Source organism: Emys orbicularis, chromosome 1 (assembly GCF_028017835.1).
Source record: "Emys orbicularis isolate rEmyOrb1 chromosome 1, rEmyOrb1.hap1, whole genome shotgun sequence".
Taxonomy (NCBI): Eukaryota; Metazoa; Chordata; order Testudines; family Emydidae; genus Emys; species Emys orbicularis.
In genome coordinates this window covers 211,838,605-211,860,378 of record NC_088683.1, presented here as the reverse complement: position 1 = coordinate 211,860,378, position 21,774 = coordinate 211,838,605, and the positions used below count along the sequence as shown (strand labels likewise).

The 21,774-nt window shown below is 43.3% G+C and overlaps 1 protein-coding gene across 1 annotated transcript in view; it reads left to right on the top strand.

The window, feature by feature from the left end:
• The window catches only part of KDM6A (lysine demethylase 6A), a 298,231-nt gene that overhangs the window by 16,093 nt on the left and 260,364 nt on the right, over window positions 1–21,774 (top strand). The window lies entirely within an intron of this gene.

The following is a 21,774-nucleotide window of genomic DNA, read 5'->3' as shown; positions in this document are numbered from 1 at the left end:
ATTATTCACACACTTCCTTTTGGAGTGGCTGGGTAATAGCAATTAGGTGAGGAGTTCTGTAGGTTCTTACTCCCCTAGATTTGTGTAAAGCTAGAATCCTAACCTCGCCACCAAGTTCATTGATCCATTCTCCAAGTAGTATTCTTTCACTTGAGCCGAGCTAGGATTGCAGGGGCCTTTAATTTCTGTACCTAACTGTGGCTGTCTTTCATGCAGCAGTCATCACGCGTGAACTGTGGGTCATAGATTCAAATGCAGTGAAGGGAAAGGAGCAAAAAAAAGTAGGAACAAATTGGTTTCAAACAGTAGGTGTTACATGTAATATTGCTAGCCTTTTTATTCTCCTTCCTTCACAAGTGAGAATTTATTAATATGGCAAGTAAATATTTCACAAGGACCTAATGAAGACAACTGAATATTGAAATAATGTTTTTTGCCTTTTAAAAATACAGGCCTATTTAGATGCCTGCAATGCTCCTCAAAAGTGTTTTACCAGAAACTTGTAAACACACTCTCACTATTCTGTAAACATTTAGTGTTTTTCATTTACATCACACCTATATGCACTTCAGAATGGCTGTCTGTATTTTCATATTAATTCTTGATCTGTTCCTTATTTTTGAAAATAGTTTTACAAATTAACCTTTTACAAAACTTAAAAGATTTTTGGCTCAAAATTTATAAAACATTAGTCCAGTAAAAATGTTTCTTCACTTATTTAAACTCGAAAGAAAACGGTTTTAAAACGAACATTCCCCTGCAGTGATATGAAACAAGTGTCAAGCATGTTTTTAAAATTTAATTAAATATTGTCTGTAGACTTTCTGGCAGGTGTTGTCAGCAGTAAAAAGTCTGGGTTCAATTTTCTAGTGGTTTTTTTTTTTTTTACACCCTAAAGCTCTAATATTGACTGGAGTCCCCACGCAGAAATCTGGGAAACTATATATGCATAATCCTGCACATTCTTTATGGGCAATACTTCCTCACTTGCAAACACCGAGTACAGGGGTTAAAACAGAGAACTTTATTGGTGTGGGGGTGCGGGGAAGAGGGGAGGCAACAGAATAAATTTAGGATAACTAACAATAAATTAACATTCTATGAGGGAAGACAGCCCCGTTCTACCTCCCTGGGTGTCTTAGCAGTAGGTACAACTCAGTCCTCTAACAGTTGAGAGTAGTGTATGTTTTCTGGCAACTTCCTTCCTCCCTAGCTTCCTACACACAATTAGTAGAGGCCTGCAAATCGGCGGATATCCACTTCATATCCACGGATAGTGGATCGGATGCAGCTACAACCGCACAGGGCTCTACTCACTGGTGGCACGGGCAACCCAGGGGGGCGCAGTGCACTTGGGGCCAGCAGCCAGTGGTTGGGGCTGGATGGCAGGTCTGAGTTAGGGCTGTCCGGCACCCGCTCGCTGCACCACTTCCTGTCCAGCAGCTTGGGCCCCTCGGGCAGTGTAGGTGTCCCCACCATGGCCCAGCCTGGCAGCACTGGCTGTGCTCCCAGTCCTGGGCCTGGCCAGCCGGCTCCTGGGCAGCAGGGCCTGCTCACGGCCAAGGAGATTGAAGCGGGCGAGGCCCCGGCACCCCACCCCCTCCGCCCCACTGTGATGCAACACACACTGCTGCTGCCATGTGCCGTTGCTCGCGAGCCCCTGGGAGCAGCATGCAATGCCCCTTCCCCCCCTCCACGCTGACCCTTCTCCTTGAGACCCACCCTTGCCCTGCCCCTTACCCCCAGTCCCTATCCTCGTGCTGCTCCTTCCTCCCCTCCCTCCCCCTGTTGCTAGCCATTGTGAAGCGGCTTGCTGCTGCAGTTGTGGATGTGGTTATAGGTAAAAGCTGGCTAGCAGTTTGCAGGTTGGTCCTGGCAGATGCAGATCCACGTTTTTTTTTTTTTGTATCCGCACAGGGCTCTAACAATTAGCTGTCCTAGGTTGGAGAAAGGTGAGGATTCTAGCAGTCTGTTGCTGCCTGGGCTGCTCTGGGGGCTCTACTATTTGATTGCAGCTTAAATTGCAGAGTAGGGAGGCTCGCACCAGAGTTCGTTAGGTAGGCTGCTGCTCTTTATGTGGCTTTGACCTAAGCTGCCTATCTCTGCCTCAAAGCTGCTGCTCTGTTCTATCCGTTGCCTCAAAGCTGCTACCACTCTGTGGTGTCCACTGATTTGTAGTAATCTGCTCATCCCCTAGAGAGGGATCAGTGTTATCTAGGACCTCTAACAGACTCCTCACGGCCAGAGAGGCACTTCTCCTACCTTCTGCTGGCTTCTTTTCACTCTTCTAGCCCTGTCCAGGTTCCCTTACCCAACTGTACTTGACTGCAGTCTTGGTCAGGGTGACCCCAGGCACAATTGGTGTAGAGTGCTTGCATCTTTCTCCCAGCAATATTCATTGCATATTATTTCCATTAAAATCAAAACGTGCATATATTTAATCCAGATGCCCCAAACATCACAGAAAACTGCAACAGAGGGTCCTGTGGCACCTTTAAGACTAACAGAAAACTTCTGTTAGTCTTAAAGGTGTCACAGGACCCTCTGTTGCTTTTTACAGATTCAGACTAACATGGCTACCCCTCTGATACATCACATAAAACTGAAGCACACAGATTGAGGCCTTGCCCATTCAATCAATTTCCCTTGCTCTCCAACAGATGCTGGCAGAAAGCTCCCTGTCAGCAGAGCCCCGCCCATCTCCAGTTCTTAAGTAACTCTGTGTCGCTCTTCTTCCATTTCACCAACAGGTGAGAGTAGTGAGCTCCCTTCTCTTTAAGGCTTCAGGCCACATCACTTGCATCTCTAAGATGTTACCTGTAACATAAAGAAATTCATAGTAAACAAATATTTAAGTTAATCATATCCCTTTTAATGGTCTGCTAACCTTGAAGCTACAACTTCTGTTTGAACATTAAGTGAAAACATTTGACTGTTATGCAAACTCTGACAATGAGAGCAAGTATCATTAATAGTACATTAGTACCAACTACAATTAAGAAATCTTCAGGACTTTCAGATAATGTGACCAGGTGGTCTGTCTCAGCGTCAAATGTATTGGAGGTCACATTATTTGTTACTAGTTTCCCCATTTTAAGTGTGTGTGGGGTGGGAGGGGATGGGACGACTGATTGGCCAACATTTATTAGGGGTGGAGCTAAGGACCTATAAAGTCTGCTCCAGCTCTGAGGGATTTATTCCAGTCTGGGAATTCAGTCTACATAGAAGCATGCTCTTGTATGTATTATGGAGCAGTCACTGGAATTTTTTGTAATATAAATTAAAAATATGTTATCTAAATCTCTACCTTCCAAAATTTGTATTTGGTCCAATATATTATATTTATATAGGAACACTTCATTTTTTACAACACTGATTTTATGGTGTTCCCTGTGACATTTTTAAAATTGGGGTTTATATTTGTCACGGAGTTTGGGGGAGATAAGGCCCCGCACCCCCGGCTTCCTGCGATTCACCATGACTCTCAGCCAGCCAGTAAAACAGAAGGTTTATTTAGACGACAGGAACACAGTCCAAGACAGGTCTTGCAGATACAGACAACAGGACCCCCTCAGTCAGGTCCATCTTGGCGGAGGAGGGGCAAGGAGACCAGAGCCCCATCTGGGCTCTTCTCCCATTTCCCAGCTTGCTCCAAACTGAAACTCTCCAGCCCCTCCTCTCCTTTTGTCTCTTTCCCAGGCCAGGAGGTCACCTGATCTTTGTTCTCCAACACCTTCAGTTGGCACCTTTGCAAGGGAGGGGCCCAGGCCATCAGTTGCCAGGAGACAGCATCACACTGGCCCCCTAGGGCTCTGCAACAATCACACACCCCATGACACTCGAGAAATGCATACGGGAAACTGAGGCACCCACACAGCACTCAGAGAAAACATTAAGAACATTCCCACTTCGTCACAATTTGTACTTCGCAAAGAAGAGTAAAAGGTGGTTAGAAGTATATAAACTAAATTTGCAATGTAGCAGAAAGCTAATTGGGTATTCCTACTTACCCATTTATAAGGATAAAGAGGGAATTTGAAACAAAATAAATGCATAGCAGTGAACATTTAATATGGAATTTGAAGCTGTAGGATAATTGAGGCTGGTAGCTTAGTTTTTAGAAAGGATTAGACATTCATTTAAAAATAACAGTAACTGCAGTTATATTAGCCAAAATAAAATTGATAAAGGATATCAGTCTTTGTACTTCAGAGTATAATTTGATCATCTCCTAGAGCCACAAAGACCCCTCAGTTTATAGTATTCCATGGTTAGGGACACACATTAGTTATTAGAGATCTTAGGCATTTGCTATTGCCAGACTAGACCTGGGTTCACTGTTCTCCATCAATTCCTGTGGTATGCTTTCATGGTTCTCTGTGGCTCCCTACCTTTTGTAAATTGTCCACTACAATCCCCCCAAATATCAAGCTTGGCTCATGTTTTTCTGTTATTCATTATCTTCACTGGATACTTCTTACAAAGACTATTTGTTGGTATGTTAGAGAATACAAAGATATAATTGGCCATTGCAAAATTTTGATTTTTGAAGAGGAACTCTGAATTTTTACATGAAGTCTTAAAATTTGACAGCTTAAAGAAGCCTTTGATTTGTATCTCAGAAAATGAAATGAGCGCCAGAGGCCTCTCTGTAAATACTACTACTTTTATTTTCCCATTCCACTATTTTTGGCAGATAGCTTCCGAATTTTGAAATGCCAAATGAAAACTTCTGTTCAACATCTTTAGGAGGAAGTATTTTCATGTGTTAAGATGCTTTGGTGAGCTACTCAGTGTTGCAGTAGTCAAAGCTAGTTTGTATTTGGTTGGTCGTGTGAAGTTTCAGTTGGCTCCTCAGGTATTTTACCAGTCACCATTAGTATATTTTTTTTATAAGCAATGAGGTGAAGAAACCTAAAGTATGGTGATGTATAGCATTGATTTATTTTTGCCCTTTCTAACTTTCAATAGGCTTAAATGTTTTTAAAACTTTTTTTAATATAAAATAATACAAGGAACTACTTTAAACTTGTTTTAAATGTAGAACAAATTGTTATGGCCAGAACACAAGCTTCTGAAATAATGTGTGCAACAGAAACGTAAATCCTCAATTTTAGTGGTGTTAATTGTTGCTGCAACAGTCTGCATTTTTTGGTGCACTGCTTTTGGATGCTGCTTAGTTTTGTGGCTTATCTAAAAACCCCTTTTCAGTCTTTATTATGTTCACTGCCTTTGTAGGCTGACTTTTCATTACTGATCTCAGTTTAAGGATAACTTCTTTTTTGGAAGTTAAATACACTGCTATGGAGGTTCTATTCTACTTCACTTGTTTAATCACACATACACCATGTGTTGTTTTTATCCTGAAAAGCACAAAATCTTAGGAAATGGATGGCTGGGATGGGGTGGCAGAAATAATGTGGCTAGGCCTCCTGGGCCCTTGACTACCTCTTTTAAATGTTACTTGGTGGCTTTCATCCCAAAATGTGCACATCTTGATTTGAATTTTGACTTAATGATTGTAAACTTGATGTAAATGCTTGTCCTTCCTACCTGTGTATTTCTCAAAATGCTTTCGCCGTTTATATGTGTCTTAACCTTTCTATACTACTATGTCTAGTCCAGGATATCAAGTGTTTTTTAAGAAAAATCTTAGCTAGCATGTTTTAACATTTAAATATTCTATTGTAGATGGGGCAAATTGTATTTTAATTGGTTTTAGCTGGTCAAGGTGAACCCTAGACTCCCTCCAAGGTTAACTGTAACCAGCTAACTGACATTAAAATACAACATTCCCTTTCTAGGTTAGGAATTAAAAATGTTATAACATTCGTAAAGTCTAGTGTAGGCAAGGCGGTGTATACTTTAATTTTAACCATTTGAGCATGTGCTAAACCCTTGGGGGAAACCTAGGCTTTATTTTAACATGTAACATATAATGTGACACTGTATTCTGCTGCCAAACCTTTCCTATTCCACAGTAATAGAATACAAATCTGTCGTATCAGCTTCCTAGTTGCAGAAACCCTCCTGACCTCCCACTTCCTAGAGCAAGGCCTCTAATTAGACACATGTAAATGTTTGCAGATGGCAAATGTAGGCAAGAGTATACATTTCATTGTCTGATCAAGCATGTTTAAATACATGGATTTGTGGATTTTGGTATGGTAGGGTACATGACCATAGCAGGAGGTGGAAAGGCTTATGTAGGTGGGCAGCAAGGTAATGTTCTATCATTGATTAGAAAGGGGTTGGAGGTTTTAAATGTGAGTTTTCAAATACTGGAACACAAAATGCATTTGGCAGTGGTGAGTAGGAAACTTGTGAAGAGTGATGTAAATTGCAGTCTCTTGCTGCTTGGAAAAAGTGTACTGCAGCAAAAGGAACTATTGAAGATATTAATGGAGGATGATCCGAAAGTAGTGTAGCTTGTATAGCACCCAAACAGAACCAGAATTGGCAGGATGGGGGATTTCACATTTTTCAGAAATCCCTAGGCTGCTGAAAGTTGAGGTCCTCCACTCCTGAAATCAGGATCTAGAGAAAGCATTTTGGTATGAATATCAGCAGCTGGTTCTGGATGTAGGGTATGCTTTCCTCAGTCCTGTTCTCATATTTTTTTGTCAGTTTCTGGCCCAGTGATAATTATACTAAGGGTCTATAGATTTCATCCTCTGGCTACTAGTCTGGTAAACTTTTCCTATGTGAGACTTATTTTTCTTAAAGGGAAACTAAATGTAAAAAGCAAGATTAATGTAATATTAAGGTAGACTACTTTACTTTATTTCCCAAGTCAGAAAATCAAAAAAATGAAGCCTCACAAAGCAATATTAATGACTAGAATTATTGATGTTTAATATGCTTAAAATACAAATGTACATTATAGCCAACTTAATATTGCTTTAAGTTTAATCTCCAAATTTCCTGATTTTTTTTTTTGAGACCATGATACCAATTTAGAAATTACTCCTGAAAATAACAAAAGTAACAACACACAAGGTTAGTGTAATGGGAAAATTAGACAAATATATTTTTGTATAGAATTATTTTCTATATAGTAAATTGCACTATAATCAGTTTATTCCTTTTTGTAAGTTTCTTACATAGGAACAGGGTCACGAAAGCTATTTTAAGAAAATAAGGAATGCGATTGTAAAATTACAAATATTTGTGTGGGAAGCTGGAAAGATAGTACCTGAAATTAGTTTCATATCTTTTAAAAATTGCCAGCTTGAAGTTGTCAGCTTTCTTTAAATATAGTAAGCTAATATAAAAGACTTTAAAGGGACACATTTGCAAACAGGCTTTATCTGTTACTAGTTTACGATTATTAAAAATGAGTTTTACAAATCCATTTTGCTTATTGTTGTGCTCTTGTTCTGCACTTCTCTCACCTTGCATACTTGGTTCAATTAGATTTTCTTTGTTTTTATTTATAGACTGTTTTCACTTGCAGGTTTTTAAAGGCTGCAGAGGGAAATGTTTAAGGCAACTTTCCATAGGATATTTGTGAAAACATTTTTATTGGTCTTGTGTATTATGAACTTGTTTTTACAAAAATTTGGGACCATATTTAAATTGACAGTTCCCTTTTATGTTTTGGATAGAACAGAGGGGAGAAAGAGTTGGAGCTGGTTAAAGTAGAAGCATATAAATACTGGACAATGTTGGCAGATTGTAGACTTGAAATTGTTCAGTTCTTGCAATAACATTTTAAAACTAAACCGGATATAGGTTGTTTTTAGTAATAACACATATTAGCAGCAAAGATGCCTTTGCTTTTTTTTTTTTTTTTTTTTTTTAAAGCTTACATTGCTGTAGTTAAACGTTTTATTTGCTTTCTAGTGAAATGTCAGCTGGGCTACAGGGCTCCTATGACTAGTCCCACCCCGGTGGATGTTAGAGAATGGAAGTGAGTACTTGACAACCCCAGTGTCTGGCTGATTGATTGTTTTTGTTTCATGACAAGGTACAAAGAGCTGTTGTTTGTTGTGACTAATTGTGTTTTGATGGTGATTCTTTTGTTTGGTAGTGAAGATCATAAGTCCTTCATTTTGAGGCAATATCTGTGGTTTTATGGTTAATGGCTGCAGTTGTTTTTATAACTACTTTGACATTACTAGGGTTTGTGTGTTTGAGGATTTAGTGAGTTGTTTTTGGGGCACTCAAATAATATGTCTCCATTTGGAGTAAAGTAACTGGTTTTTATTTTGAGGTGATTGACTTTCTAAAAAATTGTGTTATCCTTTGGGGGCTTGTTTTGGTGGAGAAAAATGTTTTTAATAGCTCCTCAGATGAGAGAATCAGTAAGTCCTGCCATCACTCTTGGATTCTGATTTTACAATGTGGATTGGATAAATGTGGTTGGGTCACAGTAGGCTGAGAGTCGTCGTCTAAATTTATTCTCTCTCTCCCCCATATGCTGTGAATAGGTTAGGGAAATGTAGCTGTGGTTGAATTTGAATAAAACATTGCTTGTTATATTACAAATTAATTTAAAAAACATTGTTCCAAAAATTGCTAAGGTGGAGACATCTTGTGAACATACACATAAGAAATGGTCCCCAGAGGTTAATTAGAAACTTGAATGAGACTTTATTTTCTATATAGCAGTGTATTTTCTTTAAAAAGCTGTATACATATTTAAAAAGTGTTTTTTAGAAAATAAATCTTGAGCTAGAAACTTAAGAATTTTAGTAGTTGAAGGTTCTGAGGCGCTTGATCTTTCTATGAGTATACCAGAGAGAAATTGAACTGTTGTACATTTAGTTACTTCCTTGTGTTCTGAGGGGCAGGGGCTTGTTAGTATTTTATTATGGCTTTGCATAAAGTTACAATGATTATTTCTCAAGGGAACAGTATTAACATGTGCCCAGACTATCAAGTTTGTAACTGAACTGAAAAATCACAGATTTGAGTTTTAAAACTTTCTATTAGAGACATAATTAATCTTAATTTAGTAGGTTAAAAATTATGGGTGAATCAGGGATGCTGTGTTAGATTATGGTGATATGACCCTTCACAATTTCTCTGCATTCATGAGACCTTAAAATACAATGAACCCAATTCATCAGGATTCCTTTTCTCCTCTCCAATTACTTCAGCATTCTGTCTTTCATAAGCTTTCTCTTGCTAGGACCTGTCTACATGAACAATTAGTTTGTGACAAGCGGGGGAGTGAATCTACCCTGTACTAGCCTGCCATGGACTGTCTTTGTTGACTCTGCTTAAATGCATTAACAGTTTGTTTATGCATTTTGATCTAGTCCTGTTTCAAAGAGTACTAGATCAAAATACATTAAGGAACTGCTGATGTGTGTCTGCAGGATGCACCCAGACAGTTTGTCTGTGACAGGGTAGTGTGAGGCAGATTCACACCCCAGCTTGCTTCAAATTGTTTGTTTGTCTGAAGAAGCTCTTGGTTTTGTTGAGCCATTTGGACATTAGTCTCCATAGGCTCCTGACTAATAAACATAATACCTTTTTCTCCATGGAAGTTACCCTGTAATTTTCTGTAGAAGGATTTTTCACAAGGTTGGTGAAGGAGCTACTAAGGTTTAAATTGCAGTGTTGTCTTCACCCTGCCATTATTGCTACAATCTGATATCCCTCAATTTGTAATTATGGCTCATAGTTGTCTACTCATAAGGTAACCTGGGATCTAGAGATTTCATTAAAGCCACTTTCAAACAGTCCATGTTCTTCCTTCTGATTCTAAATATTTTTTTCTCAGGAGGCTCGGGGGGCGGGGGAGGGAGGAGGAGGAGTGAGGATGCGGTGCACTCGGGCAGAGAGAGTGGAGCAGGGGCAGGAAGAGACAGGGGTGGGGCCTTGGGGAAAGGGGTGGAGTGGGGATTGGGCCTGGGGCAGCCGGGGGTTGAGCACCCTTCCCGGCACTTTGGAAAGAACAGCAAGAGGAGCAGCCAGACGATTTACCATTTTTCACCCTCTGACTCCACCACCTCAACCAAGCTTCACAATCATTGCGGAATACAGTATTAAATTGTTTAAAATTGTTTAAATCTTATACTGTATATGTATATAATGTCTTTGGCGAAAAAAATTTCCCTGGAACCTACGCGCTCTCCCCCCCCCCCCCATAAGAATTAGATTCCTTCGTCGCATTTTTCAAGAACATAGCTACAACGTTAAGCGAGGAGTTACTGTACCTCTAGAACATCAGTCATTATCCATGGCCTAAACTCAACCAGGGAAGAGCTATCACTTGCTTGTTCCCTCAAGATTCCTCTCTGCAATCAAGGCAGCAGACGGCTCAGCCTGAATCCAAACAATTTAATCTACAAGATAATCTGAAATTTCCTCTTTAGCTAGGATGATCTGCACACCAGCCCAGGATTGTGCTCAACTTAATACAGAGCTCCACCTAAAGCCATCAATTTATTTTTCCCTTTTTCAGTCAGAAAACCTCACGACTACTTAAATACATTTTCATTTTCAGGAAGTGGCCTGAATAACAGGGTTTTATGTAAACCATTTTAATCTGTGGAGGAAATGTAATGCTTTTCTTGTGGTGTTTGGCAATCTTAGGTAGGGGCTACATTATCCTCCAAATCCTATTTTGTTGGACAGATTAAAAATGATCCCATTTTAAAGGGAGATAAGTGGGCAATTCAGTCGCCTCCTTTAAGACGTTTAGGTTTGTTCTGCTGGATGTATGACACGGGGGGAGGGGGAATCTGTGTGAGAATTTGGGAAATCTGTACTGTTGATGAATTCCATGTGAGATTATGAACTCTCTGCAGTTTTACCAAGCTGCTAACTCGATTCTGAAGATGCAGTTTTGTCTTCTCTCTGGTTTTTACCTCCATGTTGAACTGAAATTTCAAGTGCAGTAAAACAGAGCCGACAATAGAGGGTTGTTTAAATCAGGATGGTCCTCTGTTTAAATAGGAACATCCTATAGTAGACTGGCTCCCACTGAGAACTGATTTGTGAGGGGAGGGGGTGCCTGGCAACAAATTTCCCCTAGGAAGGGTTTGGGGCTAGAAGGTTATAAAAGTGCAGGAGCTGGTTTATTTGGGGTCTTTGGTCATTTTCACCAGCTCAAGCAAAGGAAAGCTGCTGCAGGAGTCTGAGGTGGGGGGAACCCTCTCACTCTGAATTTAAGCATCTCTTCTCCTCTCTCCCCCTCCCCCCCCAAGAACTCACCAAGGAAGGTCAGCTAGAATGAGAAGTTGTGTGTTAAGGATGGTTTTTATTTTCTATATCATCTGTACTCTCTGGATTTCTTGTGCTTAAGGAAAGAGCAATGGTGTTTAAAATCCTGTGCAAAGTGCGTGCATGATGCTCCATGTACCACTGCCCCGTATGTAGGTAAACTGTGAACTCAGAACACCCTCATGTCTAAGAGTTCTGCGGGAGGATGTGTTTAAGCTATGAGGGGAGTCTGAGGAATCATCACTGGTTCCAGGGACAGGAGAGTGGGCTGCTTGGTTGACGCTCTCAAGAGGGATGCTAGATGGAGCATCGGCACCCTGACAGTGTGCCAAGGGATCTAGTGATAGGGGTAGTGTCTGGATGCTGTTCAGACTCTAGACACTTAAAGCATGCTGGGATTTAATGTCTGGATCTCTTCACAGCACCGTGAGTGTCCAGTGAGGAGGAGCTTGTTTAGAGGTGTGAAAGGCTACAAGACTACCATCTCATCAGTACATCTGATTTTCCTGTGCATTACAAATCTGAATTGTTGCTGTGTTCCTCAGGCTAGGTCTACACTGGGGGGGGGATTGATTCAAGATACGCCAATTCAGCTACGCGAATCGCGTAGCTGAATTCGACGTATCCGATCCGACTTACCCCGCTGTGAGGACGGCGGCAAATAGACCGCTGCGCTCCCCCGTCGATGGCGCTTACTCCTACCTGGGCTGGTGGAGTACGCGCGTCGATTCGGGGATCGATTGTTGCGTCCCGAGACGCGATAATTCGATCCCTGAGAGATCAGTTTCTACCTGCCGATCCAGGCGGGTAGTGAAGACAAGCCCTCAGATACAGTTTTTGAGCAACAGAGCCTTGTCTGCTCTGAATGCTCTTGTGGATAAAGATGTGTATTAAATAACTAAATGTGTTTCTATATCTTGTCATGGAGGCATGGTAGCTAAAATTGCATTCGGTTTTGTACTTCAAGCAAGGGTGAAATTTGTGTATCTTCACAAAGGGCTAAACTGTCAGTTTGTGATATAGCCCATGGCAAAGGGAAATATGTCTAGGGCTGCCTTTGGAGCAGCCCATGAGGGAGAATCAAATCTCCTTTCTGGTCTGAGAGTGCAAACTGCAACAGCAGTATGTGTTGTAAGTGCATGCTCCCCAACACTGCTGGGTGTTTTGTGACCAGGGAGTTGGAGTGGAGGCTCCATGTCTTCCTGCCTATGTGTGTGAGGGAGGAGGTACTAGCTTTATAGATCATCCTTTCCCCTGTATGCAGGAATTGGTGGTATGGTACACTACACTGGTGCAAGAGAATAAACCTCATGTCCATTTTGCTCCCTTGTGCAGGACAGGCCATGCCTGGCCCATAACTTATAGTCTTTATTGTTTGAATACAGAATTTAATTTCCTGGGAAATTGCAAGGAAATCTGTTACTTTGCAAAGCAAAAAAGAAACCAAAAAACAAAACACAAACCCTGACTTTTGACTTGAACACTAGCGAATTTCAGCAGCATCTAAAGTATAGATGCATTCAGTTTTAATGATTTTTGATTTATTGATTCCTGACAAATGACATCTGTATCAGTGTTCCATGTTGAATATATTTGATGTGGTTTTGATGCCTCAGTCTCAATTGCCCTTGTGATTGTGAGGAAAACTTTAGAAATGTGAACAGTGTAAGTGAAGATAATTTTAGGATTTTTATGTCATCCGCAACTGTCTCCACTACCTATGGCCAGTCACCGGCTTCTCCAGAGGGATTGGCATCAGTTGGAGAAGCGGTTATGGTGGTTGAATGCCATGCTTTGGGTGAACATTAGGGGAAAATGCTATTGTGTGTGTTGCCAGGAGGGTGAGATTTGAGTAGGGGAGAATGGTGCTGTTCATGGTTCCTTCTGCTTTTTTTAATATACCCCAGAATATTAGCCGTTTTCGCAACTGCATCACGTTGTTGACTCGTATGCAATTTGTGATCCATTAAAACCCTGAGATCTTGTTGAGCAGTGCTAATGCCTAGTCAGTTATTCCACATTTTGTAGTTGTACATTTGATTTCCCCCCCCCTTCCTTCTCTTTATTGAATTTCATCTTGTTGATTTCAGACCAATTATCCAATTTGTCAGGGTTGTTTTGAATTCTAATCCTGTCCTCCAAAATGTTAGCAACTGCTCCCAGCTTGGAATCATCTACTAAAAAGTTAAATTGAAGATCTGCCTTTTGAAGGTCAGTGACCTGTTCAACTGCAAGAATGATGAAGCATTCCACTCTTTGAAAGAGTTTTTAGAGATGCACTTTGGTCCCAAGGTCTCTACACTTCAGTCCATAAGAGGAGGCAAGTTAGGCTTCAGATCTTTTTCTGAAGACCAACCTCCTAATTTTATTAACAGCAAAAGGCCTTGGATCCTCCCTAGAAGAGACCTTTGTATCAGAAGACGTTTGTATTCATCTACTGCTAGAATTCATGCAACACCTGGCTCAAGAAAGCAAGTTTGACTCCACGGTCGAAAGTCCTGGACTGATCTACAAGGATTTATACCATTTCCCTCACCATTTGGCAGCTGCTTTCCTTTCATTTTGGACTTGGAATGACTATGGACTTCTGAGTCCAAGAAGTCCATAAGGTCTATTCAGTCTAGTTTCAGTCCTTGCCCTTCAACCCAGTCTTTCTTCAGGGACCCATCTCATGAGATACTGCTGAAGCAAAAGGTGGGGACTCCCTTCTACAACTAGGTGCATTGGAGAAATTTCACCTTGAGTTCTGGGATGAAGGTTTTATTCCCATCACTTCCTTGTTCCAAAGAAGAAAGCAGGATGGCATCCTATTCTAGACCTCAGGCAACTCAACAGATTAGGTCATCACTTCAGGTTCAGGATGGTCGGCTGCTCTTCTGAAATTCCCTCCCTAGATTGGTTTGCGACTCTCTCTACTTTTGATGGATATTGCTTCTGCTTGAAAGGTGAGATAGATTTAAGAATTACTAGCAGGACCATCATATACAGTATTTCACGAAGTCTAGGTTACTTTCAGGCCTTGTCTTATACTACAACATTAAGTCAACGTAAGTTAGGTCAAGATACAGCCACTGGAGTAACTATTGTGGTTTTTCATGTCCCACGCCCTCCTTCCGCCAGTGATGTGCGTCCTCACCTGGAGCGCTTGCACTGACTTAAGTGGGGCAGTGTGGGAGCCTGCGTGGGGCTCACAACTGGAGTTTCCCATGTCCATAGAACGAAGCCATTCCAAAAATCCTCTCATGTTTTTGTCATGTCCCTATATCAGAAACTTACAGAGCAGCCACTTGGCGCTTCTGGTTGTAGCCATGAGATATGTTGCTCGGTTTGGCTGGGGAGTGCTACAGTTTTTAAGGACGACTCCTGACGCCTACCTCTTCAGAGAATTACCAGTTAGCCATGCATCTACAGTGGAATCCACATGACAAGCACTCAGAGAACAATTACAGTAACTAAGGCTTTTAGATATGTAAGATATTTGGTCCATGTGGATCCTGCAACCTAGCCTCCCTTTCCCTGCTACTGGAGAGTCTTTTACATCGGATTCTGTATTGATGGAGGACCTGTGCAGAGGTTGGGCGTGCTCTGCCACTTATGGCCTATGTGATCGGAGGCCTAAGGACATACAGGATGCATGCATGATCCCAACGAATACTACTGACCAAAACAATCTGTTCTCATGTATGGGGCACGTTTGCATCTAGAGTTGAATCAAAGTGGGGAAAAAAAACTGAGAACCACATTTATTGTACAATAACTGGGTTCTTCTTCGAGTAGTGTCCCTACAGGTGCTCCACTCCTAGGTTACTCCTGAAGGACTTCTGCGCCAAAAAATTAAGAATTCTGCACACATTTTAAAATTCTGCATATTTTATTTGTCAAAATAACACAATGTAGTCGTACCATTTTCAATTATTATGGTAGTTTATTTCAAAATACCTGTCAGCAAGTAGGTCTGTAACAGTACAGACAACAAAAAAGATTAAGGAAATGTTTTTTGACAAATAGATGCCTTACTATTTATATAGCTCCACAGTGAGCGAGAGGGACAGAGTTTTGTACGCGCCCCCCCCCCCCAACCCCCGCCAATCCCAATCCAGGTGTGGGGCAAGCAGGTTCGGCCTAGCAGGATCCAAGTATGGAGGAGGTTAGTGTGGGGCAATCCAGGAGTGGGGTGAGAGGGTTCTGTGTGGGGCGGTGTGGGTGGCTCGGTGGGGGATGGGATCTGGGTGCACAGAGGCTTGTTGGGAGGTTCTGGGGGCAGGCGGAATGGTACGGGTGTGTGTGTGGAGAAACTGTTATCCAGGTGAAGGTAGTTGGCGCTCAGCATGAGTGACTGGGTGTGGGGTGGGGGGATGGGGCTCTGCAGGGAGTCTGGGTGCATGGGGTTCAGCAGGGGTCCGGGCACTGGAGGAATGGGGCTTAGTAGGGTGGCAGTCCAGGGGCATGGGGGTGTGGCTTGGTTGTGTGGGGGTTTGATTGTAAGGTGCTCAGCAGGGGGTGGTCTGCATGCGGGGGGTCTGGATGCAGGGGAGGGCTCGGAGGGGGAGTCTGGGCAGGGGAGGGGAAATCCGGGGGACTTAGTCGGGGGAGTTTGGGCACAGGTGGGGGGGGGGGTCTGGATTCAGGGGAAGGCTTGGCAGGGGCGGAGGGACATAGCTTCCCGCACAGTGACCCCTTCACCCGTGGCTAGGGAGCAATGGGGGCAGGGGGATGTAGTTTTCTGCAGCTGGGAGATTCCCAGGTGTGGGTTTGATCTGGCCGCTCTGTGAAGAGGAAGTCCTGCCTCCCACCCACCCACGCCCAGCTGGGACTAACAGCTGGAGCCAGGCACACAGTAGGAGCCACTGGCATCCCCAGTCCTGCCCCTCCCCACCTCCAGGCACACCACAATAGTGAATGAGAGGGACAGAGAGAGCCTAGCCCTGCTCCCTGAAGTGGTCATTTATGTCTTACCACGGCTGCTCCCAACGCCTGAACCAGACATGCCCCTTCTACCCGACCACTGACCGAGACGGGTGCTTCAATCAGTTTGTCTTCCAGGAAAGAATAAAATCTGCAGGGGATGTTAATTCTGGGGTTGTGCAGACGCGCAGAATTCCCCCAGGTGTATCTAGGTGTATTTGCATCCCTGTGCCTCAGATCAGAGATTTTGAGTAGCAGTGTCCGTTCAGCCCGTGTGTATGCTCTCCCCACCTCATGCTTTGCCTCACTGCTATATAGTGCTATGTGAGCAAACTGCCCTCAGTTCCTTCTCAACCGCCCTTGACCTGAGATGGGGCCTTTGACAGTTTTTCTTTCTTGTTTCTTTCAGTGTTAGATGTAGTAATAAAGCTTATGTTAGTTAGCCCCCTTCTTTTCTTTTCATTTCCGCTCCCCTTCCCCCACAAATACTTTTTTTTCTTATTTCGCTCATAGGATAGTTATTGCCCTATGCAAGGCTTTTGAAGAGGGAAGGAAATAAAACTAACAGGAATAAAACTGGATGGAGGAAGAAAATAGCAGGAGGGGACCTGGAGAAAGAGTACTTAACTACACATTTAGGTTCTCTCCCCAAATAATTTGGACTGGAAGCCAAAAGAAATTCAAGCAATATTTCTCGGTTCAGGGCTAGGGAGGTTACACACTAGTAAATGGGACTGAAGATGTGCACAATGTAGAAAGCTCTATGATTACAGATATCTCCATCTGTGGTAAACTATTTTCTGTTACTTTGGGTCAAATGGCAGGTGGCTCCTAGAGAATCACCATCCTCCTTCCCTGTTCCTGTGCTGGTTCCTCCTGTAGCCAGCTACCAGGAGAGGAGGCAGAGGAAAAACTCTTTGGGACACGGGTTTGTTTAAGTGCTTAGTATCTTGGCATTCTGGACCCTGATTTGGTCTTCTGTGCACAATCATGATACAACTGTATAATACAGAGGGGAGAGCAAACTACAAGTAAGAGCCAAAAAAAGTGACTGAATATAAAGCAAGGTGATTAGTGATAGAAAAGGTGTTTAAAGAAGTAAAGAGGCAGCAGCTGTGCTGAGCCCTGGAATGAAGGGACATGAGGAGAACTAGGAGTACCTGGCCACCCTTAAATCCCAAGAAGAGCTCCAACTGGAATCACTGAATTTTTATCCTTTCTTGTGCACAAGAAAGTCCACATATTCTTTATAGTGAGGTCTGCAACTCAGGAGGCAGTATCAGTGTTGTCAGTCACTCCAGGGAGGGAATGGTCTTAGGTCAGAAGATATCACCCATTTTCAGCTTCAGGCAGACTTACCCAAACTCTTCCTGTGCAGAGCAGAAACAAAAACAAAAGGATGTTTGTTTTTACTTCAGCTGTTTGGCTTATTGGCATCCTAGTATTTTGCTGGGCTCTGTCTGCTTTTTAGAAATCCCCTTTTTTGAGGTAACTGGCTGCAGTAGTTTCCAACATATATTTGGAAAGGCCTCTTGAGGAACTGTATTGCACAGGTTGATGTCCTTCTGCTTCTCTCATAGTAACTTTTCTGGTGGCCGTTTCTTCAGTATCTCGGTCAGTGGTGGGCAACCTGCGGGCCGCATGTGGCCCGTCAGGGTAATCTGCTGGCGGGCCGCGAGACAGTTTGTTTACATTGACGGTCCACTTCCCGCAGCTCCCATTGGCCGGGGACGGCGAACCACAGCCACTGGGAGCTGCAGGCGGCTGTGCCTGCAGACGATCAATGTAAACAAACTGTTTTGCTGCCCACCCGCCAGAGGATTACCCTGACGGGCTGTGTGCGGGCCGCAGGTTGCCCACCACTGATCTAGGTTGTCAGAACTCAGTACTATCTACATAAGCACAATATTGTACTCACCATAAGGATAAAACATTGAGGACTTATTCTGCCTTTATTTCCCAAGGTGGAATAGTATATTTCATATCTCAAAGGAATATCCAAAGCAGCAGCTGGAAATGTGGACAGTACCCATTTTCAATCATATAGAAGGTTTTCCATTTTCTGATTCTCATTGCCTGTCTGTGAACCCCTTCCACTTTTGCTGTATTGTTTTTGAGGTAGGTTGATCAGACCTGAAAATGATATTCAGGGAGGGGACATAAGATTTATATAAATATTGGACATACCATAAACCCAGAAAATGTGGAGTAATGACAAGGTACTCTGAAAACTATTGGCTTAAACTTCCTCAGAACCTGGAGAATTGGGATGACTTAAGTAGAGTAATAAGTGGAATAGAATTACTCATGGGGAAATTCTGCACCATTGTGCAAGCGCAGAATTAATATTTCCCCACAGATTCCTCCCCCACGCTCGCAGAATTATTGATTCTGACTGGGAGGCGAAGGGAAGCCCCAAGAGGGGTCACACTTCAGTTACACCTTTCACCCACCAGGGGCTGATGTGGCACCGGAAGAGCGGGCAGCTAGCTCACTGGCAGGAGCAGCCAGCCATGGAGAGGGAGCGGGCAGAGGCTGCCTTCCTCACAGGAGGCGGCACAGGATATGGGGGGGGGGGGAGGGGGACGGACACAGAGCGGGGCACGCTGCTGGGGGGGACACAAAGATGGATTCAGAAGGGCTAGTGGGGAGGACAGACTGGGGTGGGGGTGCAGAAGCTAGTGGTGTGACAACATTGAGCCAGGGGCTGAATGGGAGTGGGGATGGAGGGCCACATTGGGACAGGGGCAGATGTGCTTGACTGAATGAATGGGAGAAGCTAGGGTCTGCATTGGGGAGGTTCCCCAACCCCCTAACCACCCCTCCCTCCCTCCCCCCCAAAAAACTGTTCTATACTGCGCGCGCCCCCCCCCCCCCCCAACAGCCTGCCAGGTTGACTCCCAGGCTCCTTTCTAGCAATTACTTCCCTCTCCCTTAGCCGCTCCGTTATCCCTGACTCCCCCAAGCCTTTGCACTGCTTCTGAAGGGTGCGGGAAATACATTTCTGTATTGTAGTTTAAATGAATTATTACTCCAAGTTCAGTATTAGTATTCCTAGTAAGGAATGTATTTGTCAAAAAAAAAAATTCCTCAATGTCTTTTGTTGCTGACACGTATTTTGAAATAAATTACCACAATAATTGAAACTGGCATGATTATATTGTATTATTTTGACAAAATATTCAGAATTTTGCTGAATTTTAAAATACTGTGTGTAGAATTTTTAATTTTTTGGTGCAGAATTCCCCCAGGAGTAAATAAAAGTTTTTACACTTGATGTTATCCCAGTGGCTGTCGATCTATGTAGTTACAAATCCTTTTGGGTCTGATCCCTTGAGATTCCCACCCAAGAAAATCCATGTAGGTGTGACCTCCTTTTTTCAAAATGCGGGGGTGGGCAAACTTTTTGTCCCGAGGGCCACATGTGGGTGGGGAAATTGTATGCAGGGCCATGAGTGTAGGGCTGGGGCAGGGGGTTGGGGTGTGGGAGGGAGTGCGAGCTGTGTGTGGGGGTGCGGTGTGCAGGAAGGGGCTCAGGGCAAGGGGTTTGGGTGCAGGGTGTGGCAGGGGTTTTGGGGGCTCAGGGCAGGGGGTTGGGGTGCAGGAGGGGTGCGGCAGGGGGCTCAAGACGGGGTTGGGGTGCATGCTCCAGCCTGGTGCCACTTACCTTGAGCAGCTCCGGGTTGGCAGCGATGTGCAGCGGTGCTAAGGTAGGCTCCCTGCCTGCCCTGGTCCCGCATCGCTCCCGGGAGTGGCCAGCATGCCTGGCAGTGGCTCCTGGGGGTGGGATGGGGTAGGCAGCTCTGCAGAGCGTTGCCCTTGCCTGTGAGTACCACCCACGAAGCTCCCATTGGCTGCAGTTCCCCATTTCTGGCCAATGCAAGTGCATGGAGCCATCTCCCGCCCTCCACCCCCCCGACAGGGGCCACAGGGACGTGCCGGCCACTTCCAGGAGCAGTGCGGGGCCAGGGCAGGCAGGGAGCCTGCTTTAGCCCCGCTGCGCCACGGGGCTGGCCATCCTGCGGGCCAGATCCAGCTCACGGGCCGTAGTTTGCTCTCCCCTGTTCGAAGGGGAAAAGTATTGACTCTTTTCCAGGGATGTCTTCAAAGGTGTTTGGTGGGATGAAGATATGGTTTTTGAACCAAAATCTGTACCAGAGTATCCATATTTTTGTGGGTGAGGACTTGGGATACTGGGTTTAAAAAAAAAAAAAAATCTTGTGTAGACTTAATTCTCTGGAAGAAAAAAGAGATTATCTTGGTGTTTCCTATTCTCCCTGGAGAATAGAAATCAAGGAAAACACTTGTGCTTTTTATTTCTCTGTTGCCTCCAGTCTGAACTTCCAAGAAGAGCTTTAGAAGTTCAAATGAAATGTCACACGATATCCCTGTGAGTATAGGTAAAAATCCTAAATATTTCTGGCTGAAGGATTGGAGACAAAGACATAGTGAAAATCTGACTTGCTGAAGGTCATACAGAAGTGTGTGAAAGAGCAAGATATAGACCCAGGTGACCTGACACCCACCCTTGTACTCTAAACACTAAATATGTTTTCTCTAAGTGTGGGTTTGATAAAATTTGATGAAATCACTGTAGGGTCCCAGATGCTAAACTGTTTAAGCATGTATGATTTATAACCTTGAATAGTTCAGGGAAGCAAGGCTCGTGCCTGGTTACGGGGATCTTGCTGTGTCAGTGTTCTCCGGAAATTCAGATTTTCCCTTAGACAGTCTTTGGTCATCTTAGCAAAGTTGTCTTCCTCATCTGATTACTTGTCCAAAAGATTTTATGGGGTACCCAATTCTTGTTTGGAGTTTATCCATGTCTCAAGCTGTGATGTGAATAGTACAAAAACAAAATTGTATTTTACCTGCTTTGTATCAGAAAATGTTAATTGTATGAATGTGCTTCCAGCCAGGTCTGGGCAAAAAATAAGAATTCCATTTTACAAAAAAAATTTGAGCTTTTATTAATTTTGTTTTTGTTCTGCACTGAAACAAAAACTAGACCTTATTAACTTTTTTCTTCAGATAACAAGAGAAACAGACCACCAACCCCTAGAATAGCCAGATAGCCTGGTGGCTGGGTCACTTATCTGGAATGTGGAAGACTACTTTCAAGTCCCATTCCAAGTTTAGAAATCGACTAGGAGTTGAAAAGCCAGGACTTTAAGGCACCACCGGACTCTTCGATGTACTGCTAAACTAAGGCATGTCTACGCTAGTGACCTTACAGCAGCACAGCTGTACTGATGCAGCTGCGCCGCTGTAAGATCACCCATTTAGCCGCCCTATGCTGACAGGAGAGAGCTCTCCCGTCAACATGATAGCTACCGCCATTTTTTGAGGTGGTATTATGTCGGCGGGAGGAGCTCCCCCACTGACATAGTGCTGTGCACACTACCATTTATGCCCGCGAAACTTATGTCACTCAGGGGGGTGTTCTTTTGAGTGACATAAGTTTTGCTGACATAAGTGGTAGTGTAGACATGATCTTAGTGTTCAAACAATTTTAAATGCTTTTTTGTATTTTTTTTTTAAAAAAAAGCATTTTTAATTGAATTCTGATTCCATACAAATTCAGCTTGACACAAATTATGACAAAAAATGATTTAGTAAATAAGAAATGGTAAATTAAGAATTTGAGTAATTATATGTTGTGTAATATAATTAAAGTATGTATAGATAGTG